Raw genomic sequence first — 8653 nt, forward strand, 5'->3', positions numbered from 1 at the left:
AAGAAGTTAGGGAAAGTTTACAACCTTTATATATTGTTAACATTATAAGAATGACAAAGACTTTCTTAATTATGAATTTAATTATTAATTTGCATGATTACATATTTTTGAACTGGCAAATCTGATAAATAAATGACATAATCCGACTGCCCAATTTTTCTCTAGGATATATAATATATTATATTTCTTTCATATATAAATATGTTTGTTTATTTATTTATTTATTTATCCTTCTTCTCTCAAACCCTATTATGTTTTCTATTGTTCAGCTCCTCCCAGGTGTCCAGAAAAATTCATCAAAGATACTAAAATACAAAGTATTCTTGCTCAAATCTGTTTTCCCAAAAATTTTCAGACCCTAATATGCCTGTCATTATCATTTTATTTTTAAATCATCTTGTTTAATTTTTTCCTCTTATCTTTGTAGTAAAAAATACAATGTTTTAAAGAAAACACATCTAAAAAAATAGCTCTATTAAAATGACAACAAACCTCAACACATAGCTCATAAGACTCCATGAATTTCACATGAAGTGAATCTCTCCACAATAACATAGTGTTCCTCCCTCCTCTTGAGGCCCCTGGGGTTTGTTACAAGGGGCTTTGTTGTCTATTATATCAATGTAATTGCCATATTGTAGCATCTCAGATTTATCCTGTGGAACACTTGTCAGTGAAGGCTGCCTTCATTTTCTGTTTTGTTTTTCTTTTCCCTACTTCTCACAATTCAACACTAAGCCCAGAACAGAACAGGCATTTTTCTTCTCCTGATAATAGATGATATATACAGAAGAACATCACAATCCCTCTTCTTTTTTCTTTTTTCTTTTATTTTATTTTTCTGACTCGAATCCTATCTATGGAGGATAAACTCCTGTGGGACAGTAAAAATCTATAGTAGACAAAAGGAAAAAAAAAAAAAAAAGGAAGTTCACGTATTTCATAGGATCCGCAATGTCTGCTTCTCTGTTTTTGTAGAGCAAGAGCTCACCTACCTTTGGGGAGATGATGGTGCTGTGTCAATAATATTTTTGTTACTTCATTTGTGTGTGTTTGATTCTTCCTTCCCCCTGACCTCCCCTGTTTATTCTGTGTCCCCATGGCGAGGTGCACTAGTGCTTGTTAGTACTCGGAGTTTTCTCTACAAGCCAGTTGAGCCACCACTACAGATCAGAATGAACACAGTCTCTTTCTTTAATTGTGTCTATGGTGCATTGCTTTTGAACATTTGCTATTGGTTCTTTATAGGAAGAAGCCTGAGTTACTTCCTTCTCTCAGATATGGATGGAGCTAATTCCTTCAGAAAAATTGTAACTAAATGATTCTATCATTTCTTCCTTTTCATATCATCATCCTGAAAGCACTTTTAGTCCTCTCTCTTCTCCATGCTTTTAAAATTGTTACTTTTATAGACATAGAATTCACTATCTGAAATTTAACTCTTGCAAACTGTACAACTCAGTGGTTTTGGTTTTATTATCGTAACATAAGGTTCATTCTATAACTTTGCTGCCTTTATATCAACTCTTTTTTTTTTTTTTTCCCCCGTTGCTCTCTTTACTGAAACCTGTCATTTTGCCTTCTGGAACTCACATTCCTAGCTAAAAAACTCTTCTGCAACTTGAACATTTTTCCATGTACTTTGCCTCTATCTCACTGCACTGGTTGAAATCTATCTGCTAAGAGTGTAACTCCTATTACAGCTTCCTCATTATCTGGTATCCCACCTGCATTAGTGCTAGGAGATGGGGATTACATCCAATTCCCTCTTGAATGTAGTTTCAGGATCATTACTGCTCTACCCTCATGTTAAAAGCATCTGTTCCTTTGAGCATTATGCCATCTGGCTGTTCCTATTCCTCCAACTACTCTATTTTAGTCACTATTATTTTACCAGTATATTATAACTCCCTCCCATTTACTGAGGAGTGCAGTACCTAGCATGAATGAGTCCTCTCTGCCCTAAATTCAGCCATTATTCTGGTTGAGTACCACATTCAAATGGACTATATATCCAGCACTACACATGATAATAGACATTCTTGTGTCCCAATGTTAAGCCCTCAGTGCTGTCCCTTAAATGTTTTATTTTCAGAATTTTCTTTCTTTGCTACTGACCATGGCAAACTTTTATCACTCTTTTCAAGCACATAGTCAACCACCTCTTCACTTATTTTTAGTGGAGTTCTTGTTTCTGTACTTTATAAAAAAAACAAAAACAAAAACAAAAACAGAAATAATCAAGTGAAAATATTTTAGCTTCTTAGTGCCACATTTAGAATAAGGCTTTGTCAGGGCGCCTGGGTGGTGCAGATAGTTGATCATCAGAATCTTGGTTTGGGCTCAGATCTGATCTCGGCTCGTGAGACCGAGCCACACATGGGACTCCGTGCTCAGTGAGCAGTCTGCTTGAGTTCCCTCTCTCCTTTCCCCTCCCCCTCTGTGCTTTCTCTCTCTTTCCCTCAAATAAATAAATAAATAAATCTTATAAAGAGAATAATGCTTTGTCTTAATATAAGGCTAAGTCTCCTGTCCTTTCCCACATTCTTAATGAAATTGATCCATTTTGTTATCCCAAATTTCTCATATATTTTAAATTTTCCAGTCCTCTGCATTGACCTATTCAACAAGTATTTTTAAATGATCATATGTATGAAAATTTACAAACACAAATTTTAAGAGGCTTAAACATAAAGAGCTTGCCTCAAATTCATATACTACTTCACCAAATATTGTACTTGTTTTCCCCCTATATAACCAAATCTCTTTGTCCATGTTGTCTACTTTTACTCTACTTCCAAAATTCATGGTCATTCCCCAAAGTGTGGAAATCTCAATTTTACTTCTGCCATATGATTTATTCATACCATTGAATAAAGCATTATGCTCTGTCTGAGCTGGAATCACTATAAGAGAAATATCATGGACTGGATGGCTTAAAAATAAGCTCATTTTTCACAGTTCTGGAGGCCAGTTCTTGGTTCTTGGTGAAGGTTCTTGGTGAAGGCTCTTTTTCTGGTTTCCAGATGACTATTTTTACATATGCTCACATGATGGGGTTAGGAAAGTGGGACAGAGAAGCTCTCTGTACCTCTTCTTATTAGGACATTAATATCATCATGAAGGCTCTAGCCTCATGACTTAATCACTTCCCAAACGTCCATCTCCAGATACTATCACATTAGCGATTGAGCTTTCAATATACGAATTTGTGAGGTGGGACACAACCATTCAGGACACATCATGCTTTTATCCCACAATGTGTTCTTCTTCGTAAATTATTATTTTTATTGGAAATGTTAAAAATGAAAAAAAAAAGAAAGAAATGTTAAAAATATTGGGGTGCCTAGGTGGCTTAGTCAGTTAAGCATCTGACTCTTGATTTCTGCTCTTGTCATGATCTCAAGGTTGTGGGATCATGCTGAGCATGGATCCTGCTCAGGATTCTCTTTCTCCCTCCTCCTCTCCCCCTGCCCATACTCTCTCTCTCTCTCAAAAAAAAAAAAAAAAAAAAAAAAAAAAAAGTTAAAAATGTTACAGTTTTTGTTTACTGTATTTTTGAGTAGTATCTGAATGATCAGTCTCTCTTTACTTGAAGCACTCTTCACTACTCTGTTTTCTATAGCATGTCATTTCAAGGCTTAATTAAATGTCTCTTCTTCTATCCATTAATTAAATATTTGTGTTCTTTAATGTACAATAGCTAGGACTCTCTTGCAACATATAGAGAACCTAAATCAAATGGACTTAATCACTAGAATGAATATATTGGATCCCATAACTAAAGAGTCAAGCAGTAAGGCTGTTTAGGGTGAGCCTGTATAAAGTGCTCACATAATGCCATTGAGCACCCTGGTTATTATTATTATTATTTTTTTGTATGCCTTCATCCTTTACACTTTTCCATCATGATGTTAGTTTCCTTTTTAGGCTCCACTTAGGGCATTCTTACTCTAGTATCCTCAGGAAATCTGTTCAAGTCACATTTTGTTATAGCAGTCATACACTTCACAATGTCACACTACATCAAGGGATAAGTATATATTCCTGCTTATATGGAAAGTGTTCTATTTCCCAGAAGCCTCACAAATACTTTCTCACATCTCTCATGATTATGAAGGGTAATGATCATTGTGTATAAGGCAAAAGGATACTTTGATTGATGCAGTCAGAAAAAGCCCATCTCAGGGTCTTTGGGTAGAGTTAAACCTAGTCAATCCATTTTAGAGAGTGAAGCATTTTTTCCAGAATGCAATTATTTTCAACTTCTATCAAAAGGTGAAAATTTATTTGGAGGTTTTTAATCTACTGTAATGATATTTTATTTTCAGGACTCTTGTTTGTACTATGAATTCTACATGGATAATAACATTCATTCCCAAGTTGCAAATGATCATCTCTATGCAGTTTATGCCCACATTTTATATGATTTGCCTCAATTTTTCTCCTGAGCGCCAGAACCCGATATTTATTGGACATCTTATCAGGCATCTTTATTAGACCATATTACTGGCAGCTCAAGCTCAACATATTAAACTTTTATTTTGTACTCCAACATTTTTGGGTTCTCTGAATCATTTCGGTATTTATTGGAGGACATCATTGAGAGATGTGACCACTGGCTGACCTGCTAGTTGGACCTGGGCAATCAGAGGCCCTCACCTCCTCCTCTGTCATTGGAATGTACATTCTGCCCATCATTCCAGTTGTTCCAAGGACACAGCCTTGAGAGTAAGATGTTGTTGGGGCTATCTTAGATGGTACATGTGACTAAACCCAGTTATGATCTTTATCCAAATGTTTAAAATCCTGGCAGGTGGGTACAGGGATCTACTAATTTTGTGGCCACCCAAAACAAGCTTTATCTGTAAGTTCTCTTGCTTATTAAACATGCCACCTACCAATGTGGAATAAATAGTCTGCTTCTCTCTTGTGTCTTTCCCTGCCTGCTGTGTACAGAGGTCAGTTTATGAACCAACAGAATTGATTAGATTGGCTAGAGGAATCAAATAATCTAAATTTCAGTGACTTATAACAATAGATGTTCATTTTTTCATGTTGTAGGAGGGTTACAGGTTGCTTCCGGGTTATCCTCTGAAGTGCAGGTCTGCCCGCTCCAGCTTGTTTTTTGCTTCACAAGCCATCTCATTCCAGTACTCAAAATAAGGAACAGCTCTCATTTGAGACATGCCAATTTTTATGTCAAAAGATAAGATCAAAGAGCGGAGATAAACCATGCACTCATGCATGGTTTTTATTTAAAGCTTCTGCTTAGACATGACACATGTCAAATGTATTCTTATTCACATGACCAAAGCAATTTACAAGGCCAAGCCATACATTAATAGAGTGGAAGGCAAAATTGAATGTTTGTAAGAATAATACAACCTATCACAATATTCTATTTGTCCAAGATGAAAACATGGGAGTTACTTTATCTTATCTGTTGTTATCTATATAAAGGGTAAATCACTGAGATCTCTGGATGATCACGGTCCCAGAGGACATTCTGCGATAATGAAAATAATTTTTAGTATGTGTGCTACAATAGTGTAGCTAATAACCACATGTAGCTATTGAGATTTAAAACATGGTGGCATGATCAAGAAGTTGAATTTTTAATTTTATGTATCTTTAATTAACTTAAATTTAAAGAGCCATATGTTTCAAATGGCTACTATATTTGGACAGCAAATCTCTAAACTCTATTACCTAAAAAAACTCATACTGTTTTTCTTTAATCCTCATTTTACTGTCTTCTTTACACTTAACCAATGTCTTCTCGATTAGGTTAAAGAAATTAATTTTGGTCAATTTTTGCTATTTCCACCGCACAGTTTACAAGACAGTTCCTAAATATCATGAGGTGGGTGGATAATGTCAATTCTTAAGTCATTTCCTGTGTAGTTCTCCACTAAATTAACATAATCTGTTCTGTGTTGTCATTTCTTATAGTGGTTAATCTTTGGAATGATTAAAAACCATCAAAATTTTAATGGTGCACAACAGCAAAAGTGATTTCCTATGTAAGAGGAATCTTGGCTGTATCTTGGCTGTGTGTTGGCTGGGTTTGATTTGGCTTAGCTGGACTTAGCTCCAGGCTGCATGTAAAATCAAGTTGTCTCCATGCTAGAACCCAGGTTGTAGGAATGATAGCTACTTGGAAAGTGGTCTCTTTGTAACTGATGGCACAGCACAATTGGAAAAAGACAAACATGTGATGCCTTTTAAAGCCTTTGCTTGGAACTAGAGAGTTCCATTCTGCCCACATTCCTTTGGTCAAATCATGTCTCATTGACAGGTCCAAAGACAAATGGGGCAAGGGTGACACAGTTTATCACATACAGTGAATCAAGGCAAGGCTGGAAAGGGAAGAAATAAATGTGAATAAATAATAAAGCTAAAAAAATCTGTTTATAAGTAGTAATGTCCTTTATGTGGAGAGGACAAGGTATTCAGTAGATATTAGATATTTTTGTTCTTTTCTTGCTCTTGTGGAGCATAGAAATTTTACTGAGTGTCCTGTGAATTCATTACCCTATATCCATCCATTACCTCTCTGATCTCTGGATGACTTCCTGGAACTCTGACCAGGAGCTTTGATACTGTATCTTAATCTTAGACCAATACAACTGGCTCCTCTCTTCAGTTAATATAGTTACCCCAGCCCAGAAAAGTCTTTTCTTCATTTCTCTGAAACAAGTTGTCTAGACTCCAAATCTAAATTCTTCCATCCCCACCTTATCACCTCAAAGGTCTAGGTTTTGAGCACTCAAAAAACAGGCAGGATACATATTTTTCTTTGTGCTATGTTCTGTCCTTCCTTTGAGGCAATGATAAATCACCATCAATTTGAAGGCATGGAGAATGCAAGGAAATGCCAGGGGAAAGGGAAGATGGGATATCATGTTTTAAATAGTGTCAACTCCCACAAATAATCTCGGAGAACTTAAACACTTTTTTGGTATCATATTTAAACATTTAGTCTTCACTTATAACTGAAAAAGGCATTGATTGTATTGAATAAAAGTCATTAAAGAGACTGAAATAATTATTGTAATCATTGTATGTAATCATATATATTCTGATACATATAATCAGAATTATTTTGATACCTGGCAATAAATTTTTACAGTGATTGTTTTAATTGAGTAAATACCAGAAAAATTAGTGTGCTCAAGTTCACAGATATAGGTAAAGGCAAACCAGGGGGTCAGAGTAATGATGAAGCATTTCATTCTCTGGAAATCATATAATTCTTTCTTCTGTAGATATACAGTTAAAATAAACATCATTATTTACAAATGTTTGATATATTCCAGATTCCTAGCACTTAGTGGCAGATTAAAATTTAAGGTTTAAAGCATTCTCTGATAATCATTGCCTCAAAAAAATCTCATTACCTCAAAATTAAAAGGAGATAAATCGTACAATGTAGACTTCAAGCCAAATCAAAGATTCTTATCAAGTATTAGAATATAGTTGAATACTAGATTTTTTTTTATTGGAAAGTCCTTTAAATTATTTCTTAATTTGTATTATCTGCAAAAAAGCCAGAAATTTATGCTTTGGATTATGCACTATTGAGTAAAAATGTAATTCTCAAGTGATTTTTAAAGGGAGTACATTCTTAAAAAAGCACAACAAATAAGTTAAATATTTAAGAATAAGTGTGAATCTTATGCATTGAATTTGATGTTTTTCTTTTATTTTTTTTCCCCTAAAACAAATTCCTCAAATTGGGTCTAATGGATTCCGTTGTTTATTTTGTCAAAATTATTGTCATAAGGAATCATAGTAGCTTTGTTTTTATTTTATTAGTATCTCCTGCATTCTTTAGTGTTTTCATAATCCATGTTCATTGCTAATTAGATTTGACTCTTCTTTCTTTCCTTTGCTTACCATGAAGAGAAAAGATGTAGTCTGGACACCAACTGACTACTTAAACAGGAGTGCTACTGTGGGACAGGTAACTTTTCTGCAGTTAAATGTAAGTAGGTGATCAACCTGTATGATATCAAATATTTCTGAAGCACTGAAATGTTAAATTCAAGAAAGGTAAATTAAGTGGCTAGGTAGTATATCTGTAGCCTGGGTTTATTAATTCTGTAAACATGAGAGGTTTCTGATTAAAAACTCTCCATAAAGCAGCTTAAGAAAAGAATATAATTTTGTTGGATAATAACTAATCATAGTTGTTTTGAACCATATTGTGCCAAAGAAAAATACCCCCTGTAAACCTTCTGTGTATCTATGAGGGCATTAGTCATCAGGTGATGGGACCAGACCCACAGAGAGATGATGTAACCAGACTCTAATGGGTGTGACTTACTAACCAAAATCTGTCCACAAGTACTGAAACCCAAACTTAGTTATTGATACTTAACTGCTTCTCCAAATATCATAAACTACAAACTAATTAATTTTTTTCAAAAACTTCTGTTAAATTACTGGCTGGCCTACTGGGAGGATCATTAACAAATATAAATAAATCTCTGCTGCTTCTTACCCTGGAGCACACATTTAGAGTTGTTCATGTGAAAACTGGCTTGATTGCATATCAGTGTCTATAATTTGGAGCTTCTGTCTTTGAAACTTTCATTTAGAAACCCTATTTTAACCACTGTGCATTTTGATTATCCATAGAATATAA

The sequence above is a fragment of the Canis lupus genome, chromosome 14, assembly GCF_048164855.1.
Source record: "Canis lupus baileyi chromosome 14, mCanLup2.hap1, whole genome shotgun sequence".
NCBI classification, from domain to species: Eukaryota; Metazoa; Chordata; class Mammalia; order Carnivora; family Canidae; genus Canis; species Canis lupus.